The 20464-nt window shown below is 47.1% G+C and overlaps 31 non-coding genes across 31 annotated transcripts; all 31 read right to left on the bottom strand.

Annotated features, from left to right (window-relative positions):
• Nucleotides 1-49: 49 nt before the first annotated feature.
• On the bottom strand, nt 50-168 carry LOC147794204 (5S ribosomal RNA). The gene has a single exon (XR_015413388.1). It is a non-coding gene; the product is annotated as a 5S ribosomal RNA (ribosomal RNA).
• Nucleotides 169-395: 227 nt separating this feature from the next.
• Nucleotides 396-514, bottom strand: LOC147794203 (5S ribosomal RNA). Its single transcript, XR_015413180.1, has one exon. It is a non-coding gene; the product is annotated as a 5S ribosomal RNA (ribosomal RNA).
• A 227-nt stretch (nt 515-741) lies between these two features.
• LOC147794202 (5S ribosomal RNA) lies at nt 742-860 on the bottom strand. Its single transcript, XR_015413347.1, has one exon. It is a non-coding gene; the product is annotated as a 5S ribosomal RNA (ribosomal RNA).
• A 227-nt stretch (nt 861-1087) lies between these two features.
• LOC147794201 (5S ribosomal RNA) lies at nt 1088-1206 on the bottom strand. Its single transcript, XR_015413784.1, has one exon. It is a non-coding gene; the product is annotated as a 5S ribosomal RNA (ribosomal RNA).
• Nucleotides 1207-1433: 227 nt separating this feature from the next.
• LOC147794200 (5S ribosomal RNA) lies at nt 1434-1552 on the bottom strand. Its single transcript, XR_015413263.1, has one exon. It is a non-coding gene; the product is annotated as a 5S ribosomal RNA (ribosomal RNA).
• Nucleotides 1553-1779: 227 nt separating this feature from the next.
• Nucleotides 1780-1898, bottom strand: LOC147794199 (5S ribosomal RNA). Its single transcript, XR_015413782.1, has one exon. It is a non-coding gene; the product is annotated as a 5S ribosomal RNA (ribosomal RNA).
• A 227-nt stretch (nt 1899-2125) lies between these two features.
• Nucleotides 2126-2244, bottom strand: LOC147794198 (5S ribosomal RNA). Its single transcript, XR_015413781.1, has one exon. It is a non-coding gene; the product is annotated as a 5S ribosomal RNA (ribosomal RNA).
• A 227-nt stretch (nt 2245-2471) lies between these two features.
• LOC147794197 (5S ribosomal RNA) lies at nt 2472-2590 on the bottom strand. Its single transcript, XR_015413780.1, has one exon. It is a non-coding gene; the product is annotated as a 5S ribosomal RNA (ribosomal RNA).
• A 227-nt stretch (nt 2591-2817) lies between these two features.
• LOC147794196 (5S ribosomal RNA) lies at nt 2818-2936 on the bottom strand. Its single transcript, XR_015413387.1, has one exon. It is a non-coding gene; the product is annotated as a 5S ribosomal RNA (ribosomal RNA).
• A 227-nt stretch (nt 2937-3163) lies between these two features.
• LOC147794195 (5S ribosomal RNA) lies at nt 3164-3282 on the bottom strand. The gene has a single exon (XR_015413179.1). It is a non-coding gene; the product is annotated as a 5S ribosomal RNA (ribosomal RNA).
• A 227-nt stretch (nt 3283-3509) lies between these two features.
• On the bottom strand, nt 3510-3628 carry LOC147794194 (5S ribosomal RNA). Its single transcript, XR_015413345.1, has one exon. It is a non-coding gene; the product is annotated as a 5S ribosomal RNA (ribosomal RNA).
• A 227-nt stretch (nt 3629-3855) lies between these two features.
• On the bottom strand, nt 3856-3974 carry LOC147794193 (5S ribosomal RNA). Its single transcript, XR_015413779.1, has one exon. It is a non-coding gene; the product is annotated as a 5S ribosomal RNA (ribosomal RNA).
• Nucleotides 3975-4201: 227 nt separating this feature from the next.
• LOC147794192 (5S ribosomal RNA) lies at nt 4202-4320 on the bottom strand. Its single transcript, XR_015413261.1, has one exon. It is a non-coding gene; the product is annotated as a 5S ribosomal RNA (ribosomal RNA).
• Nucleotides 4321-4547: 227 nt separating this feature from the next.
• On the bottom strand, nt 4548-4666 carry LOC147794191 (5S ribosomal RNA). Its single transcript, XR_015413778.1, has one exon. It is a non-coding gene; the product is annotated as a 5S ribosomal RNA (ribosomal RNA).
• Nucleotides 4667-4893: 227 nt separating this feature from the next.
• Nucleotides 4894-5012, bottom strand: LOC147794190 (5S ribosomal RNA). Its single transcript, XR_015413777.1, has one exon. It is a non-coding gene; the product is annotated as a 5S ribosomal RNA (ribosomal RNA).
• Nucleotides 5013-5239: 227 nt separating this feature from the next.
• Nucleotides 5240-5358, bottom strand: LOC147794189 (5S ribosomal RNA). The gene has a single exon (XR_015413776.1). It is a non-coding gene; the product is annotated as a 5S ribosomal RNA (ribosomal RNA).
• Nucleotides 5359-5585: 227 nt separating this feature from the next.
• Nucleotides 5586-5704, bottom strand: LOC147794188 (5S ribosomal RNA). Its single transcript, XR_015413775.1, has one exon. It is a non-coding gene; the product is annotated as a 5S ribosomal RNA (ribosomal RNA).
• Nucleotides 5705-5931: 227 nt separating this feature from the next.
• Nucleotides 5932-6050, bottom strand: LOC147794187 (5S ribosomal RNA). The gene has a single exon (XR_015413774.1). It is a non-coding gene; the product is annotated as a 5S ribosomal RNA (ribosomal RNA).
• A 227-nt stretch (nt 6051-6277) lies between these two features.
• On the bottom strand, nt 6278-6396 carry LOC147794186 (5S ribosomal RNA). The gene has a single exon (XR_015413773.1). It is a non-coding gene; the product is annotated as a 5S ribosomal RNA (ribosomal RNA).
• Nucleotides 6397-6623: 227 nt separating this feature from the next.
• On the bottom strand, nt 6624-6742 carry LOC147794185 (5S ribosomal RNA). Its single transcript, XR_015413219.1, has one exon. It is a non-coding gene; the product is annotated as a 5S ribosomal RNA (ribosomal RNA).
• A 227-nt stretch (nt 6743-6969) lies between these two features.
• Nucleotides 6970-7088, bottom strand: LOC147794184 (5S ribosomal RNA). Its single transcript, XR_015413771.1, has one exon. It is a non-coding gene; the product is annotated as a 5S ribosomal RNA (ribosomal RNA).
• A 227-nt stretch (nt 7089-7315) lies between these two features.
• On the bottom strand, nt 7316-7434 carry LOC147794183 (5S ribosomal RNA). The gene has a single exon (XR_015413770.1). It is a non-coding gene; the product is annotated as a 5S ribosomal RNA (ribosomal RNA).
• A 226-nt stretch (nt 7435-7660) lies between these two features.
• On the bottom strand, nt 7661-7779 carry LOC147794182 (5S ribosomal RNA). The gene has a single exon (XR_015413354.1). It is a non-coding gene; the product is annotated as a 5S ribosomal RNA (ribosomal RNA).
• A 9963-nt stretch (nt 7780-17742) lies between these two features.
• On the bottom strand, nt 17743-17861 carry LOC147794181 (5S ribosomal RNA). Its single transcript, XR_015413767.1, has one exon. It is a non-coding gene; the product is annotated as a 5S ribosomal RNA (ribosomal RNA).
• A 227-nt stretch (nt 17862-18088) lies between these two features.
• LOC147794180 (5S ribosomal RNA) lies at nt 18089-18207 on the bottom strand. Its single transcript, XR_015413763.1, has one exon. It is a non-coding gene; the product is annotated as a 5S ribosomal RNA (ribosomal RNA).
• Nucleotides 18208-18434: 227 nt separating this feature from the next.
• LOC147794179 (5S ribosomal RNA) lies at nt 18435-18553 on the bottom strand. Its single transcript, XR_015413762.1, has one exon. It is a non-coding gene; the product is annotated as a 5S ribosomal RNA (ribosomal RNA).
• A 227-nt stretch (nt 18554-18780) lies between these two features.
• LOC147794178 (5S ribosomal RNA) lies at nt 18781-18899 on the bottom strand. Its single transcript, XR_015413761.1, has one exon. It is a non-coding gene; the product is annotated as a 5S ribosomal RNA (ribosomal RNA).
• A 227-nt stretch (nt 18900-19126) lies between these two features.
• On the bottom strand, nt 19127-19245 carry LOC147794177 (5S ribosomal RNA). The gene has a single exon (XR_015413760.1). It is a non-coding gene; the product is annotated as a 5S ribosomal RNA (ribosomal RNA).
• A 227-nt stretch (nt 19246-19472) lies between these two features.
• Nucleotides 19473-19591, bottom strand: LOC147794176 (5S ribosomal RNA). Its single transcript, XR_015413759.1, has one exon. It is a non-coding gene; the product is annotated as a 5S ribosomal RNA (ribosomal RNA).
• A 227-nt stretch (nt 19592-19818) lies between these two features.
• LOC147794175 (5S ribosomal RNA) lies at nt 19819-19937 on the bottom strand. The gene has a single exon (XR_015413098.1). It is a non-coding gene; the product is annotated as a 5S ribosomal RNA (ribosomal RNA).
• A 227-nt stretch (nt 19938-20164) lies between these two features.
• LOC147794174 (5S ribosomal RNA) lies at nt 20165-20283 on the bottom strand. Its single transcript, XR_015413119.1, has one exon. It is a non-coding gene; the product is annotated as a 5S ribosomal RNA (ribosomal RNA).
• Nucleotides 20284-20464: the final 181 nt, after the last annotated feature.

Below are 20464 nucleotides of genomic sequence, written 5' to 3'. Positions count from 1 at the left end.
GAAAAGAACGGGGAGAAATTGAAGTAACGAGCAAAAGAAATATAAAAAAGGGGAGCAACACGAGGACTTCCCAAGTGGTCACCCAACTTAGTACTACTCTCGCCCAAGCACGCTTAACTGCAGAGTTCTGATGGGATCCGGTGCATTAGTGCTGGTATGATCGCACCCGACATGCCATGCGCACAAATTGCATTTAACGCATGCGGGGTGGGCATGATCGAGGCGAGGGTGGGTGCACGCACGTGCTGGGAACGGCCGGAGGGGCCCGCGCGGACACGTCGGGGAGAAGAAACGCGATGGGCGTGAGCGTGCGAGCGGGGGAGGTTGCCATTTGTAAAGAAAGGAAGAAAAGAACGGGGAGAAATTGAAGTAACGAGCAAAAGAAATATAAAAAAGGGGTGCAACACGAGGACTTCCCAAGTGGTCACCCAACTTAGTACTACTCTCGCCCAAGCACGCTTGACTGCGGAGTTCTGATGGGATCCGGTGCATTAGTGCTGGTATGATCGCACCCGACATGCCATGCGCACAAATTGCATTTAACGCATGCGGGGTGGGCATGATCGAGGCGAGGGTGGGTGCACGCACGTGCTGGGAACGGCCGGCGGGGCCCGCGCGGACACGTCGGGGAGAAGAAACGCGATGGGCGTGAGCGTGCGAGCGGGGGAGGTTGCCATTTGTAAAGAAAGGAAGAAAAGAACGGGGAGAAATTGAAGTAACGAGCAAAAGAAATATAAAAAAGGGGTGCAACACGAGGACTGCCCAAGTGGTCACCCAACTTAGTACTACTCTCGCCCAAGCACGCTTAACTGCGGAGTTCTGATGGGATCCGGTGCATTAGTGCTGGTATGATCGCACCCGACATGCCATGCGCACAAATTGCATTTAACGCATGCGGGGTGGGCATGATCGAGGCGAGGGTGGGTGCACGCACGTGCTGGGAACGGCCGGCGGGGCCCGCGCGGACACGTCGGGGAGAAGAAACGCGATGGGCGTGAGCGTGCGAGCGGGGGAGGTTGCCATTTGTAAAGAAAGGAAGAAAAGAACGGGGAGAAATTGAAGTAACGAGCAAAAGAAATATAAAAAAGGGGTGCAACACGAGGACTTCCCAAGTGGTCACCCAACTTAGTACTACTCTCGCCCAAGCACGCTTAACTGCGGAGTTCTGATGGGATCCGGTGCATTAGTGCTGGTATGATCGCACCCGACATGCCATGCGCACAAATTGCATTTAACGCATGCGGGGTGGGCATGATCGAGGCGAGGGTGGGTGCACGCACGTGCTGGGAACGGCCGGCGGGGCCCGCGCGGACACGTCGGGGAGAAGAAACGCGATGGGCGTGAGCGTGCGAGCGGGGGAGGTTGCCATTTGTAAAGAAAGGAAGAAAAGAACGGGGAGAAATTGAAGTAACGAGCAAAAGAAATATAAAAAAGGGGTACAACACGAGGACTTCCCAAGTGGTCACCCAACTTAGTACTACTCTCGCCCAAGCACGCTTAACTGCGGAGTTCTGATGGGATCCGGTGCATTAGTGCTGGTATGATCGCACCCGACATGCCATGCGCACAAATTGCATTTAACGCATGCGGGGTGGGCATGATCGAGGCGAGGGTGGGTGCACGCACGTGCTGGGAACGGCCGGCGGGGCCCGCGCGGACACGTCGGGGAGAAGAAACGCGATGGGCGTGAGCGTGCGAGCGGGGGAGGTTGCCATTTGTAAATAAAGGAAGAAAAGAACGGGGAGAAATTGAAGTAACGAGCAAAAGAAATATAAAAAAGGGGTGCAACACGAGGACTTCCCAAGTGGTCACCCAACTTAGTACTACTCTCGCCCAAGCACGCTTAACTGCGGAGTTCTGATGGGATCCGGTGCATTAGTGCTGGTATGATCGCACCCGACATGCCATGCGCACAAATTGCATTTAACGCATGCGGGGTGGGCATGATCGAGGCGAGGGTGGGTGCACGCACGTGCTGGGAACGGCCGGTGGGGCCCGCGCGGACACGTCGGGGAGAAGAAACGCGATGGGCGTGAGCGTGCGAGCGGGGGAGGTTGCCATTTGTAAAGAAAGGAAGAAAAGAACGGGGAGAAATTGAAGTAACGAGCAAAAGAAATATAAAAAAGGGGTGCAACACGAGGACTTCCCAAGTGGTCACCCAACTTAGTACTACTCTCGCCCAAGCACGCTTAACTGCGGAGTTCTGATGGGATCCGGTGCATTAGTGCTGGTATGATCGCACCCGACATGCCATGCGCACAAATTGCATTTAACGCATGCGGGGTGGGCATGATCGAGGCGAGGGTGGGTGCACGCACGTGCTGGGAACGGCCGGCGGGGCCCGCGCGGACACGTCGGGGAGAAGAAACGCGATGGGCGTGAGCGTGCGAGCGGGGGAGGTTGCCATTTGTAAAGAAAGGAAGAAAAGAACGGGGAGAAATTGAAGTAACGAGCAAAAGAAATATAAAAAAGGGGTGCAACACGAGGACTTCCCAAGTGGTCACCCAACTTAGTACTACTCTCGCCCAAGCACGCTTAACTGCGGAGTTCTGATGGGATCCGGTGCATTAGTGCTGGTATGATCGCACCCGACATGCCATGCGCACAAATTGCATTTAACGCATGCGGGGTGGGCATGATCGAGGCGAGGGTGGGTGCACGCACGTGCTGGGAACGGCCGGCGGGGCCCGCGCGGACACGTCGGGGAGAAGAAACGCGATGGGCGTGAGCGTGCGAGCGGGGGAGGTTGCCATTTGTAAAGAAAGGAAGAAAAGAACGGGGAGAAATTGAAGTAACGAGCAAAAGAAATATAAAAAAGGGGAGCAACACGAGGACTTCCCAAGTGGTCACCCAACTTAGTACTACTCTCGCCCAAGCACGCTTAACTGCAGAGTTCTGATGGGATCCGGTGCATTAGTGCTGGTATGATCGCACCCGACATGCCATGCGCACAAATTGCATTTAACGCATGCGGGGTGGGCATGATCGAGGCGAGGGTGGGTGCACGCACGTGCTGGGAACGGCCGGAGGGGCCCGCGCGGACACGTCGGGGAGAAGAAACGCGATGGGCGTGAGCGTGCGAGCGGGGGAGGTTGCCATTTGTAAAGAAAGGAAGAAAAGAACGGGGAGAAATTGAAGTAACGAGCAAAAGAAATATAAAAAAGGGGTGCAACACGAGGACTTCCCAAGTGGTCACCCAACTTAGTACTACTCTCGCCCAAGCACGCTTGACTGCGGAGTTCTGATGGGATCCGGTGCATTAGTGCTGGTATGATCGCACCCGACATGCCATGCGCACAAATTGCATTTAACGCATGCGGGGTGGGCATGATCGAGGCGAGGGTGGGTGCACGCACGTGCTGGGAACGGCCGGCGGGGCCCGCGCGGACACGTCGGGGAGAAGAAACGCGATGGGCGTGAGCGTGCGAGCGGGGGAGGTTGCCATTTGTAAAGAAAGGAAGAAAAGAACGGGGAGAAATTGAAGTAACGAGCAAAAGAAATATAAAAAAGGGGTGCAACACGAGGACTGCCCAAGTGGTCACCCAACTTAGTACTACTCTCGCCCAAGCACGCTTAACTGCGGAGTTCTGATGGGATCCGGTGCATTAGTGCTGGTATGATCGCACCCGACATGCCATGCGCACAAATTGCATTTAACGCATGCGGGGTGGGCATGATCGAGGCGAGGGTGGGTGCACGCACGTGCTGGGAACGGCCGGCGGGGCCCGCGCGGACACGTCGGGGAGAAGAAACGCGATGGGCGTGAGCGTGCGAGCGGGGGAGGTTGCCATTTGTAAAGAAAGGAAGAAAAGAACGGGGAGAAATTGAAGTAACGAGCAAAAGAAATATAAAAAAGGGGTGCAACACGAGGACTTCCCAAGTGGTCACCCAACTTAGTACTACTCTCGCCCAAGCACGCTTAACTGCGGAGTTCTGATGGGATCCGGTGCATTAGTGCTGGTATGATCGCACCCGACATGCCATGCGCACAAATTGCATTTAACGCATGCGGGGTGGGCATGATCGAGGCGAGGGTGGGTGCACGCACGTGCTGGGAACGGCCGGCGGGGCCCGCGCGGACACGTCGGGGAGAAGAAACGCGATGGGCGTGAGCGTGCGAGCGGGGGAGGTTGCCATTTGTAAAGAAAGGAAGAAAAGAACGGGGAGAAATTGAAGTAACGAGCAAAAGAAATATAAAAAAGGGGTACAACACGAGGACTTCCCAAGTGGTCACCCAACTTAGTACTACTCTCGCCCAAGCACGCTTAACTGCGGAGTTCTGATGGGATCCGGTGCATTAGTGCTGGTATGATCGCACCCGACATGCCATGCGCACAAATTGCATTTAACGCATGCGGGGTGGGCATGATCGAGGCGAGGGTGGGTGCACGCACGTGCTGGGAACGGCCGGCGGGGCCCGCGCGGACACGTCGGGGAGAAGAAACGCGATGGGCGTGAGCGTGCGAGCGGGGGAGGTTGCCATTTGTAAATAAAGGAAGAAAAGAACGGGGAGAAATTGAAGTAACGAGCAAAAGAAATATAAAAAAGGGGTGCAACACGAGGACTTCCCAAGTGGTCACCCAACTTAGTACTACTCTCGCCCAAGCACGCTTAACTGCGGAGTTCTGATGGGATCCGGTGCATTAGTGCTGGTATGATCGCACCCGACATGCCATGCGCACAAATTGCATTTAACGCATGCGGGGTGGGCATGATCGAGGCGAGGGTGGGTGCACGCACGTGCTGGGAACGGCCGGTGGGGCCCGCGCGGACACGTCGGGGAGAAGAAACGCGATGGGCGTGAGCGTGCGAGCGGGGGAGGTTGCCATTTGTAAAGAAAGGAAGAAAAGAACGGGGAGAAATTGAAGTAACGAGCAAAAGAAATATAAAAAAGGGGTGCAACACGAGGACTTCCCAAGTGGTCACCCAACTTAGTACTACTCTCGCCCAAGCACGCTTAACTGCGGAGTTCTGATGGGATCCGGTGCATTAGTGCTGGTATGATCGCACCCAACATGCCATGCGCACAAATTGCATTTAACGCATGCGGGGTGGGCATGATCGAGGCGAGGGTGGGTGCACGCACGTGCTGGGAACGGCCGGCGGGGCCCGCGCGGACACGTCGGGGAGAAGAAACGCGATGGGCGTGAGCGTGCGAGCGGGGGAGGTTGCCATTTGTAAAGAAAGGAAGAAAAGAACGGGGAGAAATTGAAGTAACGAGCAAAAGAAATATAAAAAAGGGGTGCAACACGAGGACTTCCCAAGTGGTCACCCAACTTAGTACTACTCTCGCCCAAGCACGCTTAACTGCGGAGTTCTGATGGGATCCGGTGCATTAGTGCTGGTATGATCGCACCCGACATGCCATGCGCACAAATTGCATTTAACGCATGCGGGGTGGGCATGATCGAGGCGAGGGTGGGTGCACGCACGTGCTGGGAACGGCCGGCGGGGCCCGCGCGGACACGTCGGGGAGAAGAAACGCGATGGGCGTGAGCGTGCGAGCGGGGGAGGTTGCCATTTGTAAAGAAAGGAAGAAAAGAACGGGGAGAAATTGAAGTAACGAGCAAAAGAAATATAAAAAAGGGGTGCAACACGAGGACTTCCCAAGTGGTCACCCAACTTAGTACTACTCTCGCCCAAGCACGCTTAACTGCGGAGTTCTGATGGGATCCGGTGCATTAGTGCTGGTATGATCGCACCCGACATGCCATGCGCACAAATTGCATTTAACGCATGCGGGGTGGGCATGATCGAGGCGAGGGTGGGTGCACGCACGTGCTGGGAACGGCCGGCGGGGCCCGCGCGGACACGTCGGGGAGAAGAAACGCGATGGGCGTGAGCGTGCGAGCGGGGGAGGTTGCCATTTGTAAAGAAAGGAAGAAAAGAACGGGGAGAAATTGAAGTAACGAGCAAAAGAAATATAAAAAAGGGGTGCAACACGAGGACTTCCCAAGTGGTCACCCAACTTAGTACTACTCTCGCCCAAGCACGCTTAACTGCGGAGTTCTGATGGGATCCGGTGCATTAGTGCTGGTATGATCGCACCCGACATGCCATGCGCACAAATTGCATTTAACGCATGCGGGGTGGGCATGATCGAGGCGAGGGTGGGTGCACGCACGTGCTGGGAACGGTCGGCGGGGCCCGCGCGGACACGTCGGGGAGAAGAAACGCGATGGGCATGAGCGTGCGAGCGGGGGAGGTTGCCATTTGTAAAGAAAGGAAGAAAAGAACGGGGAGAAATTGAAGTAACGAGCAAAAGAAATATAAAAAAGGGGTGCAACACGAGGACTTCCCAAGTGGTCACCCAACTTAGTACTACTCTCGCCCAAGCACGCTTAACTGCGGAGTTCTGATGGGATCCGGTGCATTAGTGCTGGTATGATCGCACCCGACATGCCATGCGCACAAATTGCATTTAACGCATGCGGGGTGGGCATGATCGAGGCGAGGGTGGGTGCACGCACGTGCTGGGAACGGTCGGCGGGGCCCGCGCGGACACGTCGGGGAGAAGAAACGCGATGGGCATGAGCGTGCGAGCGGGGGAGGTTGCCATTTGTAAAGAAAGGAAGAAAAGAACGGGGAGAAATTGAAGTAACGAGCAAAAGAAATATAAAAAAGGGGTGCAACACGAGGACTTCCCAAGTGGTCACCCAACTTAGTACTACTCTCGCCCAAGCACGCTTAACTGCAGAGTTCTGATGGGATCCGGTGCATTAGTGCTGGTATGATCGCACCCGACATGCCATGCGCACAAATTGCATTTAACGCATGCGGGGTGGGCATGATCGAGGCGAGGGTGGGTGCACGCACGTGCTGGGAACGGCCGGCGGGGCCCGCGCGGACACGTCGGGGAGAAGAAACGCGATGGGCGTGAGCGTGCGAGCGGGGGAGGTTGCCATTTGTAAAGAAAGGAAGAAAAGAACGGGGAGAAATTGAAGTAACGAGCAAAAGAAATATAAAAAAGGGGTGCAACACGAGGACTTCCCAAGTGGTCACCCAACTTAGTACTACTCTCGCCCAAGCACGCTTAACTGCGGAGTTCTGATGGGATCCGGTGCATTAGTGCTGGTATGATCGCACCCGACATGCCATGCGCACAAATTGCATTTAACGCATGCGGGGTGGGCATGATCGAGGCGAGGGTGGGTGCACGCACGTGCTGGGAATGGCCGGCGGGGCCCGCGCGGACACGTCGGGGAGAAGAAACGCGATGGGCGTGAGCGTGCGAGCGGGGGAGGTTGCCATTTGTAAAGAAAGGAAGAAAAGAACGGGGAGAAATTGAAGTAACGAGCAAAAGAAATATAAAAAAGGGGTGCAACACGAGGACTTCCCAAGTGGTCACCCAACTTAGTACTACTCTCGCCCAAGCACGCTTAACTGCGGAGTTCTGATGGGATCCGGTGCATTAGTGCTGGTATGATCGCACCCGACATGCCATGCGCACAAATTGCATTTAACGCATGCGGGGTGGGCATGATCGAGGCGAGGGTGGGTGCACGCACGTGCTGGGAACGGCCGGCGGGGCCCGCGCGGACACGTCGGGAGAAGAAACGCGATGGGCGTGAGCGTGCGAGCGGGGGAGGTTGCCATTTGTAAAGAAAGGAAGAAAAGAACGGGGAGAAATTGAAGTAACGAGCAAAAGAAATATAAAAAAGGGGTGCAACACGAGGACATCCCAAGTGGTCACCCAACTTAGTACTACTCTCGCCCAAGCACGCTTAACTGCGGAGTTCTGATGGGATCCGGTGCATTAGTGCTGGTATGATCGCACCCGACATGCCATGCGCACAAATTGCATTTAACGCATGCGGGGTGGGCATGATCGAGGCGAGGGTGGGTGCACGTGTTGGTGTTAATATAACACATGCGGAAGCATTTTGGATCTTAGGCACTTTTAGAACATCAATTATTGTAAATAACTAGCATGTTCATAAGTATTAAAACTTAATGGGTTTAAATACTAACCTTTTGTAGTTCAAACTCCTTTTGCCTCACGAACCGGTTTCGAACCACCACTAGTGTCTTCTCCACTATCCTCCGGCCTTAGAACGGGATTGTGGAATCCGGTGAGTGACTAAACTTGGGAGGGATTTTGTATATGTGAAAGAGAGTGTTTGTTTCAAGGTTTTTTCATCAAGATGAAGCCTCTCATCCAAGTATCATGATCACTCTATTTAAAGAGTCAAGTTTGCATGTTCATGCAAACTTGAGATCACCAAATTTTGACACTTAAAATTCCACTCAAATGTTTGAGATTATGTGGCAAGCATGCATGTTTGAGTTAACCAAATTTTGACACTCAAAATTCCACTCAAACTTGTGGGGTTTATTTGGCAAACATGCAAGTTTGGTTAAACCAAATTTTGACACCTCAAAATTCCACTAACATGGATTTTTCCATTTGATGAAAGTCAACATTTTGACTTTCTTCATATTAATTCAACAATTAATTTGAATAATGAATTTCAAATTAAAGTAACATTAAATGATTAATTAAACTATTTAATTAATATTTAACATTAATTCAAATGCCAATCCCAATCAATTCCGACACATAATTGATTAAGATATTTAAATCTTATTTAAATATCTCAGATTCTCTCTTTTCGTTTAATTCGTAAATAAAACAAAATTGCGGTTAAATATATCGTATATATGTAACGCATATTCCCTAATTTGAATTCGAACACTTCGAACTCACTCGTCACGCTGTTCTATGGTTTAGTCCGATATGAGCTAGCAGAGGGACCTAATGGACCTATAGATCATGGGCTCCAACGATCCAAGATTAACCGATTAAACTCATTAACCTGGTTAACCAACATTCGTTAACTACTAGGACACTCCACTATAGCCTAGTAGTTGCACTCCCCTCACTATAGATATATTTCTGTCCATCTGATATAACCATGATTAGTAAGTCGATCCTTCACAGGTTGTTCGTAACTAGAGCTGGGTCAATTTACCGTTTTACCCCTGAAGTTATTTCTTGTTCCTTATGTCTCACTGATCCTCTAATGAACAATTGGTTTGTGGTCCAACCAGTAAACCGAATCCCTCTCAGGCCAATGAGAGGGTGGGGCCCCTTGTTCAAGACCTGGAGTCAGTGCTTAAGGGAACTACCTTTCTTCTATCCCTAAAAGTGGGTAGGAGTGAATTCCGTCTTGCACCCCACGTCCCCAGCCATTCACCCAGTCTTACCCCTGAAATGGGAGGCCTGTTGAGTCGGCGAACTAGAGCCACTCTCACCCATGCAAATCTAAGGATAATTCCGAATAAATAGGAGTTCATGGTTAGCTCAGGATTAAAACCGAGTTACCTAGGTTATCGAATGAAAAGAAAATCAGTCTCAACAGTAAACGACTTTATAAAGTGAGAGTGGTTTTCTTCATGGTCCGATCTTATGCAATACTCATTGCATAGGACGCCCCCACTCACATGTCTCCACATGCACAATTTAGTGATCACATTGTTTATATCATATACAAAAGTGGGCCGCATCCATAGTGTCCCCAGAATAAGGTACTCAGCCTTATCCTTATACTATAGATCATTTTGACTATATACTTGAACTTGATCCACTCTTATGTCTCTACATATAGTTCAAGTAATCATACTATAGCCAGAGTGTTCTTAGTTTATTGGATTTAGATTAATGATCGTAAAGTTCACTTTATTCAATAACAATTTATTACTGAATAAACATCAATAATAACTTTATTGAAAATAGAATATATCTTTGTTTACAAACTATGAGTTTTAGGACATAAAACCCAACAAACTCCCACTTGGACTAAAACTCTAGTGGGGTTTTATAACGTTGAGTAGAGAGAAATACAATAAACTTGGGCATCACATACTCATGCCTTTTCTCCCACTTGCCCTAGATTACATAACTCGTAGTCCTAGACTCACTAGGTGCCCTTCAAACACTTTAGCCGTGAGGGGCTTTGTAAATGGATCAGCAATGTTGTGTTCTGAAGCTATCTGTGTGACGATCACATCTCCTCGTTGCACAATCTCCCTTATGAGATGATATTTGCGCTCAATATGTTTTCCTCGCTTATGGCTTCTTGGTTCTTTTGAATTTGCAACTGCTCCACTGTTATCACAATAAAGAGTGACGGGAAGATGCATATTTGGAACGACTTCCAAATCAGTTAAGAACTTCCTAAGCCATACAGATTCTTTCGCTGCTTCACAAGCAGCAACATACTCAGCTTCCATGGTGGAATCAGCAATGCAACCTTGCTTTATGCTTCTCCATATTATTGCTCCTCCGTTCAGAGTGAAGACAGATCCTGATGTCGATTTCCTCGAATCTACATCGGTCTGAAAATCTGAGTCAGTGTACCCTGTAAGGATCAGATCCTTAGCACCGTACATTAGCATATAGTCCCTCGTTCTCCTAAGATACTTGAGGATATTCTTAACGGCAGTCCAATGAGCACGTCCCGGATTGGACTGATATCTGCTGACAATTCCCACAGCATAGCATATGTCGGGTCGGGTACATAGCATGGTATACATCAGACTACCGACTGCTGATGCATAGGGAATGTGTTTCATATCCTCAACTTCTTGAGGTGTCTTAGGACTTTGTTCCTTCGACAAATGAACTCCATGCCTGAAAGGTAATAATCCTTTGTTGGAGTCCTGCATCTTATATCGAATCAACATTTTGTCGATGTACGATGCTTGAGACAATGCCAGTGTTTTGTTCTTGCGATTCCGAACAATTTGGATTCCAAGAACAAACTGAGCCTCTCCCAAATCTTTCATTTGGAATTGTGTCGCCAGCCAATGCTTAATGTCAGTCAGAATTCCCACATCATTTCCAATGAGTAGGATATCGTCAACGTACAACACCAGGAAAGCTACTGTAGAGTTGACTATCCTTTTATAAACACAAGGTTCGTCAACATTCTGTTTAAAGCCATAAGATTTGATCGCAGTATCAAACTTTATGTTCCAGGATCGAGATGCTTGCTTCAACCCATAAATGGATCTTTTAAGCTTGCAAACCCTTTGCTCGTGATCCTGTTCAATGAACCCCTCTGGTTGAGCCATATAGATACTCTCTTCAAGATCGCCGTTTAGAAAAGCTGTCTTAACATCCATTTGCCAAATTTCATAATCATAAAATGTGGCAATAGACAAGAGTATTCTAATTGATTTAAGCATAGCAACAGGTGAGAAGGTTTCTTCATAGTCCACCCCCTCTCTTTGGGTATAACCCTTTGCTACTAGTCGTGCTTTAAAGGTCTGTACCTTACCGGTTTGGTCTCGTTTCCTCTTATAGATCCATTTGCAACCAATAGGTTTTACCCCATCTGGTTGATCTACAAGTTCCCAGACTGAATTGAAGTACATTGACTCCATTTCAAGATTCATGGCTTTAATCCACTGATCTCTATCTACATCATTCATTGCCTGTTTATAGGACAATGGATCCTCAACGCCATCATCAGGTATGATGACTTGAGTTTCTATCAAACCCAAGTAACGATCGGGTTGAGTTATAACCCTCCCACTACGTCGAGGCATTCTCAACTTTTGAGAAGGATGTGATTGACCAGAAGTGTCAGCTCCATCAACAACTCTGGTTGAAGGACCAGCTTGATCAACAACTCTTGTTGTTTTATCAGTAGCTTCTTTAGAAATCTCACTTAATACTAGTTTGCTACGAGGTTGATGATTTCTTACGTGGTCTTCCTCTAAGAATATAGCGTTCGTTGATACAAACACTCTATTTTCTTGAGGATCATAAAACAAACCACCTTTCGTCTCTTTGGGGTATCCTACAAATAGGCATAATTTTGAACGACGTTCTAATTTCTTGGGATTTTGCAACAACACATGTGCTGGACATCCCCAAATTCTGAAGTGACGTAAACTACCTTTACGCCCTTTCCATAACTCATAAGGTGTTTCTGAAACACTCTTAGTAGGAACCATGTTCAAAATGTATGTAGCAGTCTCCACTGCATATCCCCAAAACGAATCAGGTAATTGAGCGAAACTCATCATAGACCGAACCATGTCTAATAGAGTTCTATTTCTCCTTTCTGATACACCATTTTGTTGAGGCATACCAGGGGCTGAGAGTTGAGACCTTATTCCATGTTCTATCATATAGTCCTGAAATCTTAAATCCATGTACTCTCCTCCTCGATCTGATCGAAGTGTTTTAATAGTTTTACCTAATAGATTCTCAACCTCAATCTTATAGTCTCTGAATTTTTCAAGAGCTTCAGACTTGTGATGCATTAGGTAAAGATAGCCATACCTTGAATAATCATCAATAAAACTGATGAAATATTCATACCCTCCTCGTGCTTTGACATTCATTGGACCACAGAGATCTGTATGCACGAGTTCTAAGGTTTCTTTGGCTCTATAACCTTTTCCGCAAAATGATCGTTTAGTCATTTTACCCTCAAGACAAGACTCACATGGAGGTAAAGAATTGTCTTCTAACTTATTTAGAAGTCCTCTTTTAACCAATCTCTCAATCCTATTGAGATTAATGTGACCTAGTCTTAAGTGCCAAAGATAGGTATTAGGAGAAATCTTTTGTCGTTTATTTTGAGTTTCAGCTGTTTTAAACATCTCAGTATTTAAAATAGCTTTTGTTTTGCTCGGTTTTAACATATATAAGTTGTTTTCTAGTTTTGTAGAACAAATATGAATACCTCTTTTGCAAATGAACACTTCATTGATTTCAAAAGATACTTTATACAACTGTTCTAATAAACAAGAGATGGATATTAGATTTCTTTTCATTCCAGGAACAAAAAGTACATTATCTAATATAATGAATCTATCTCCAAAAAACAACTTTAAATTTCCTACTGATCTTGCTGAGACAACCTCTCCTGTTCCAACCCTGAGTGTTATCTCGCCATCCGCAAGCATTCTCCAGGAGCTAGTTTCCTGGTAAAAAGAACAAATATGATTAGTCGCCCCTGAATCTAGTATCCAAGTTGAGTTGTCATACTCTACTAAACACATTTCTACAACGAGTAAATCATATTTACCTTGTTGTGTCTTTTCGGCTTTCTTCTCTGCAAGGTATTTTGGGCAGTTTCTCTTCCAGTGCCCGTTTTCGTTGCAATGGAAACATTTTCCTTTATCTGCTTTTTGAACCTTGTTCTTGCGGTTAGTAGGAATCTTATTTTTCCCTTTTCCCTTCTTTTTCATCAAAACACTTTTAGAAGTTGAAGGTCCAGACTTATTTTTGGAGGACGATCCTCGTTGTAATTTCTTGGAGATAGCAACATTTGCTTCTCCTGTTTGTCCCTTGTTTGTTAAGAGGGACTGATAAGTCTGTAGCTCATTGAGAAGAGCAGTCAAGTTATATTCTATTTTGTTCATAACCACATTGGTGCGGAACTGGAAGAAGCTCTTCGGAAGAGACATCATGATAAAACTGACTTGACTCTTCTCATCAATGACAGCTTCATTTTCTTCTGCCACATTGAAATGGACCATCATGTCCAGGACATGTTCTCTTACTGAGGTCCCTTCTTTCATACGGCAGTTGTAAATGTATTTTATGGCTTCATGTCTAAGGGAGAAGGACGGTTGTCCAAACATCCCTTTTAGAGATTCCATAATCTCTTTAGCAGTACCCATAACATCGTGTTTCTTAGCCAAAACATCAGATATGCTGGCTAGAATGTACACTCGGGCTTTATCATTTGCCTTTATCCATCTGTCATATGCATCCCGAGCTATTCGATTTGCATTTGAGTTTGGGTTTGGAGGACACTCCTCAGTTAAAACAAACTTTAAATCATCAATGACCAGTATTGTGTTTAGGTTTGATTTCCAAGTTGAGTAGTTGTCGCCGTTTAATTTCTCAGAAGCGAGTAATTGTACTATTGAGTTTGTCATGCTGTGATATAAAGAAAATTCTATTAGTGATTTGACTTAATCCTGTTTAATCCAATCAGTTTTAGCAAATGTAATAATGTACCCAAATTATTATTAATTTGCAACGATACTTTAGTGAGTTAGAGCAACTGCTACCGAGGGGCAGTCAATCACTCATTCACTAAACCAAGACATTCTTGACTTAAACACTAATTCCAAAATAACTCTTGTTCTTATAGTGTTTTAGTTATCGCTATTTTGGTCAAGAATATACTAACTCTTAGTAATTCTTCGCAAGTGTGACCCACCAATTTCAGACCTCAGAAATCGGTCCCAACAACGCTATCGAATGAAAAAGCCAAAGTTAGGAATGGACCTAAGAAATCCTATCCATTTCTGGAGTTTGCGTTGTTCCGACTCCCATGTTACGACCCTCCGAATGGGTAGTTGCTCTAGGGCAACATGCAGGCGGAACATGGGAATCTCACGGTGCAACCTAGTGGTGGAGACCATAGGACGTGTTGACTTCCTTCTCCCACTTACTATAAATACTTTCTCAATTCACCTTGTTATTGACTCATGCAAATACCTTCCGAATGGAGGACGCTCCCAGGGCGACACGAGGCCGAGCATGAATCTCACTGTGTGAATTTTACAGAGAGCGTGAAGAGAAAACGATGTATCTTATACACCTTTTTCCTCCCACTAAGTATTTTAGACGATTGGGTATACTCATTACTTAAGTATATTCCGGTAATTAAATATAACTTAAGTCTAGGTGATTTTTCTAAATCTTACATCACTTAAGCATGCTCATAAAACTGGGCTAACTAAGCTCAAGTACTGGTCCGATCTCCAGGTAGTAGGTGTTCCGTAAACCGTCAACTTAAGTACCTTCAGCCTTAGACAAGATCGTGCCAGGTGAGCTTTCTCGTAACCACAATTTTATTAGACATCGACCCTTTTTAACTGTTAAAATTGATCGTGCTGGGTTCTTAACCCTTAGTGAGCATGCACTTATCTTTATTATAGATTTTAACGTCTACCTCATTTTATGACGTTGAAAATAACCTATAACATGATTTATATAACAATTTATATAATCATCCATTCCATGCAATAATATAACAATTTATATCTATCACTCATGGAACCCTAAGACATGCATACTATACATTATAACACTTATAACATACTTGGAATGCATGAAACATGCTTAGCCTATGGTGGGATTTTAAATCTATATGACATACTTTATGCATATACATTTTCTATTTAATTAAAACATACATTCATAATGCATAATTAATTAAACACACTAAAGTGGGTTGGTTTTGGCATTTTAAAGCAAGCAATTAACTAAATTATTACATTAATAATTAAAAATAACTTGAGCCGCTCCCGAGGATCACGAACTGGACAAACCAACCCTTAAAAATGTTCAATCGGTCCCCAACGACAGAAAAAACACCCGAACAGCCTCTTCCATCTTCTTCGGTTCAACTTGCTTATCTCTTCCATTTTCGATCAATTACAACCTAAAATGGACTCTAATGACTCCATAAAAATTACAGACCTTTCTTCATTCATTAAAGCCCATACACCTTAGGCTTATTACAATAATTGTATCAAATGGAAGCATAAAAAAAATGCCAAAACCAAAACCATCCACTTTAGCAACCACAAATTTCATGCATGAAATGGTACCCACCATGATCAAATTAATGTAAATAAAGTGCCTAAAACTTGCTCTGATACCAATTGTTGGTGTTAATATAACACATGCGGAAGCATTTTGGATCTTAGGCACTTTTAGAACATCAATTATTGTAAATAACTAGCATGTTCATAAGTATTAAAACTTAATGGGTTTAAATACTAACCTTTTGTAGTTCAAACTCCTTTTGCCTCACGAACCGGTTTCGAACCACCACTAGTGTCTTCTCCACTATCCTCCGGCCTTAGAACGGGATTGTGGAATCCGGTGAGTGACTAAACTTGGGAGGGATTTTGTATATGTGAAAGAGAGTGTTTGTTTCAAGGTTTTTTCATCAAGATGAAGCCTCTCATCCAAGTATCATGATCACTCTATTTAAAGAGTCAAGTTTGCATGTTCATGCAAACTTGAGATCACCAAATTTTGACACTTAAAATTCCACTCAAATGTTTGGGATTATGTGGCAAGCATGCATGTTTGAGTTAACCAAATTTTGACACTCAAAATTCCACTCAAACTTGTGGGGTTTATTTGGCTAACATGCAAGTTTGGTTAAACCAAATTTTGACACCTCAAAATTCCACTAACATGGATTTTTCCATTTGATGAAAGTCAACATTTTGACTTTCTTCATATTAATTCAACAATTAATTTGAATAATGAATTTCAAATTAAAGTAACATTAAATGATTAATTAAACTATTTAATTAATATTTAACATTAATTCAAATGCCAATCCCAATCAATTCCGACACATAATTGATTAAGATATTTAAATCTTATTTAAATATCTCAGATTCTCTCTTTTCGTTTAATTCGTAAATAAAACAAAATTGCGGTTAAATATATCGTATATATGTAACGCATATTCCCTAATTTGAATTCGAACACTTCGAACTCACTCGTCACGCTGTTCTATGGTTTAGTCCGATATGAGCTAGCAGAGGGACCTAATGGACCTATAGATCATGGGCTCCAACGATCCAAGATTAACCGATTAAACTCATTAACCTGGTTAACCAACATTCGTTAACTACTAGGACACTCCACTATAGCCTAGTAGTTGCACTCCCCTCACTATAGATATATTTCTGTCCATCTGATATAACCATGATTAGTAAGTCGATCCTTCACAGGTTGTTCGTAACTAGAGCTGGGTCAATTTACCGTTTTACCCCTGAAGTTATTTCTTGTTCCTTATGTCTCACTGATCCTCTAATGAACAATTGGTTTGTGGTCCAACCAGTAAACCGAATCCCTCTCAGGCCAATGAGAGGGTGGGGCCCCTTGTTCAAGACCTGGAGTCAGTGCTTAAGGGAACTACCTTTCTTCTATCCCTAAAAGTGGGTAGGAGTGAATTCCGTCTTGCACCCCACGTCCCCAGCCATTCACCCAGTCTTACCCCTGAAATGGGAGGCCTGTTGAGTCGGCGAACTAGAGCCACTCTCACCCATGCAAATCTAAGGATAATTCCGAATAAATAGGAGTTCATGGTTAGCTCAGGATTAAAACCGAGTTACCTAGGTTATCGAATGAAAAGAAAATCAGTCTCAACAGTAAACGACTTTATAAAGTGAGAGTGGTTTTCTTCATGGTCCGATCTTATGCAATACTCATTGCATAGGACGCCCCCACTCACATGTCTCCACATGCACAATTTAGTGATCACATTGTTTATATCATATACAAAAGTGGGCCGCATCCATAGTGTCCCCAGAATAAGGTACTCAGCCTTATCCTTATACTATAGATCATTTTGACTATATACTTGAACTTGATCCACTCTTATGTCTCTACATATAGTTCAAGTAATCATACTATAGCCAGAGTGTTCTTAGTTTATTGGATTTAGATTAATGATCGTAAAGTTCACTTTATTCAATAACAATTTATTACTGAATAAACATCAATAATAACTTTATTGAAAATAGAATATATCTTTGTTTACAAACTATGAGTTTTAGGACATAAAACCCAACAGCACGCACGTGCTGGGAACGGCCGGCGGGGCCCGCGCGGACACGTCGGGGAGAAGAAACGCGATGGGCGTGAGCGTGCGAGCGGGGGAGGTTGCCATTTGTAAAGAAAGGAAGAAAAGAACGGGGAGAAATTGAAGTAACGAGCAAAAGAAATATAAAAAAGGGGTGCAACACGAGGACTTCCCAAGTGGTCACCCAACTTAGTACTACTCTCGCCCAAGCACGCTTAACTGCGGAGTTCTGATGGGATCCGGTGCATTAGTGCTGGTATGATCGCACCCGACATGCCATGCGCACAAATTGCATTTAACGCATGCGGGGTGGGCATGATCGAGGCGAGGGTGGGTGCACGCACGTGCTGGGAACGGCCGGCGGGGCCCGCGCGGACACGTCGGGGAGAAGAAACGCGATGGGCGTGAGCGTGCGAGCGGGGGAGGTTGCCATTTGTAAAGAAAGGAAGAAAAGAACGGGGAGAAATTGAAGTAACGAGCAAAAGAAATATAAAAAAGGGGTGCAACACGAGGACTTCCCAAGTGGTCACCCAACTTAGTACTACTCTCGCCCAAGCACGCTTAACTGCGGAGTTCTGATGGGATCCGGTGCATTAGTGCTGGTATGATCGCACCCGACATGCCATGCGCACAAATTGCATTTAACGCATGCGGGGTGGGCATGATCGAGGCGAGGGTGGGTGCACGCACGTGCTGGGAACGGCCGGCGGGGCCCGCGCGGACACGTCGGGGAGAAGAAACGCGATGGGCGTGAGCGTGCGAGCGGGGGAGGTTGCCATTTGTAAAGAAAGGAAGAAAAGAACGGGGAGAAATTGAAGTAACGAGCAAAAGAAATATAAAAAAGGGGTGCAACACGAGGACTTCCCAAGTGGTCACCCAACTTAGTACTACTCTCGCCCAAGCACGCTTAACTGCGGAGTTCTGATGGGATCCGGTGCATTAGTGCTGGTATGATCGCACCCGACATGCCATGCGCACAAATTGCATTTAACGCATGCGGGGTGGGCATGATCGAGGCGAGGGTGGGTGCACGCACGTGCTGGGAACGGCCGGCGGGGCCCGCGCGGACACGTCGGGGAGAAGAAACGCGATGGGCGTGAGCGTGCGAGCGGGGGAGGTTGCCATTTGTAAAGAAAGGAAGAAAAGAACGGGGAGAAATTGAAGTAACGAGCAAAAGAAATATAAAAAAGGGGTGCAACACGAGGACTTCCCAAGTGGTCACCCAACTTAGTACTACTCTCGCCCAAGCACGCTTAACTGCGGAGTTCTGATGGGATCCGGTGCATTAGTGCTGGTATGATCGCACCCGACATGCCATGCGCACAAATTGCATTTAACGCATGCGGGGTGGGCATGATCGAGGCGAGGGTGGGTGCACGCACGTGCTGGGAACGGCCGGCGGGGCCCGCGCGGACACGTCGGGGAGAAGAAACGCAGTGGGCGTGAGCGTGCGAGCGGGGGAGGTTGCCATTTGTAAAGAAAGGAAGAAAAGAACGGGGAGAAATTGAAGTAACGAGCAAAAGAAATATAAAAAAGGGGTGCAACACGAGGACTTCCCAAGTGGTCACCCAACTTAGTACTACTCTCGCCCAAGCACGCTTAACTGCGGAGTTCTGATGGGATCCGGTGCATTAGTGCTGGTATGATCGCACCCGACATGCCATGCGCACAAATTGCATTTAACGCATGCGGGGTGGGCATGATCGAGGCGAGGGTGGGTGCACGCACGTGCTGGGAACGGCCGGCGGGGCCCGCGCGGACACGTCGGGGAGAAGAAACGCGATGGGCGTGAGCGTGCGAGCGGGGGAGGTTGCCATTTGTAAAGAAAGGAAGAAAAGAACGGGGAGAAATTGAAGTAACGAGCAAAAGAAATATAAAAAAGGGGTGCAACACGAGGACTTCCCAAGTGGTCACCCAACTTAGTACTACTCTCGCCCAAGCACGCTTAACTGCGGAGTTCTGATGGGATCCGGTGCATTAGTGCTGGTATGATCGCACCCGACATGCCATGCGCACAAATTGCATTTAACGCATGCGGGGTGGGCATGATCGAGGCGAGGGTGGGTGCACGCACGTGCTGGGAACGGCCGGCGGGGCCCGCGCGGACACGTCGGGGAGAAGAAACGCGATGGGCGTGAGCGTGCGAGCGGGGGAGGTTGCCATTTGTAAAGAAAGGAAGAAAAGAACGGGGAGAAATTGAAGTAACGAGCAAAAGAAATATAAAAAAGGGGTGCAACACGAGGACTTCCCAAGTGGTCACCCAACTTAGTACTACTCTCGCCCAAGCACGCTTAACTGCGGAGTTCTGATGGGATCCGGTGCATTAGTGCTGGTATGATTGCACCCGACATGCCATGCGCACAAATTGCATTTAACGCATGCGGGGTGGGCATGATCGAGGCGAGGGTGGGTGCACGCACGTGCTGGGAACGGCCGGCGGGGCCCGCGCGGACACGTCGGGGAGAAGAAACGCGATGGGCGTGAGCGTGCGAGCGGGGGAGGTTGCCATTTGTAAAGAAAGGAAGAAAAGAACGGGGAGAAATTGAAGTAACGAGCAAAAGAAATATAAAAAACGGGTGCAACACGAGGACTTCCCAAGTGGTCACCCAACTTAGTACTACTCTCGCCCAAGCACGCTTAACTGCGGAGTTCTGATGGGATCCGGTGCATTAGTGCTGGTATGATCGCACCCGACATGCCATGCGCACAAATTGCATTTAACGCATGCGGGGTGGGCATGATCGAGGCGAGGGTGGGTGCACGCACGTGCTGGGAACGGCCGGCGGGGCCCGCGCGGACACGTCGGGGAGAAGAAACGCGATGGGCGTGAGCGTGCGAGCGGGGGAGGTTGCCATTTGTAAAGAAAGGAAGAA

Source organism: Cucurbita pepo, chromosome 1, assembly GCF_057944985.1.
Source record: "Cucurbita pepo subsp. pepo isolate OVF chromosome 1, ASM5794498v1, whole genome shotgun sequence".
Taxonomy (NCBI): Eukaryota; Viridiplantae; Streptophyta; class Magnoliopsida; order Cucurbitales; family Cucurbitaceae; genus Cucurbita; species Cucurbita pepo.
The sequence above is the reverse complement of the archived record's forward strand: the minus strand, read 5'-3'. Positions and strand labels throughout refer to the sequence as shown.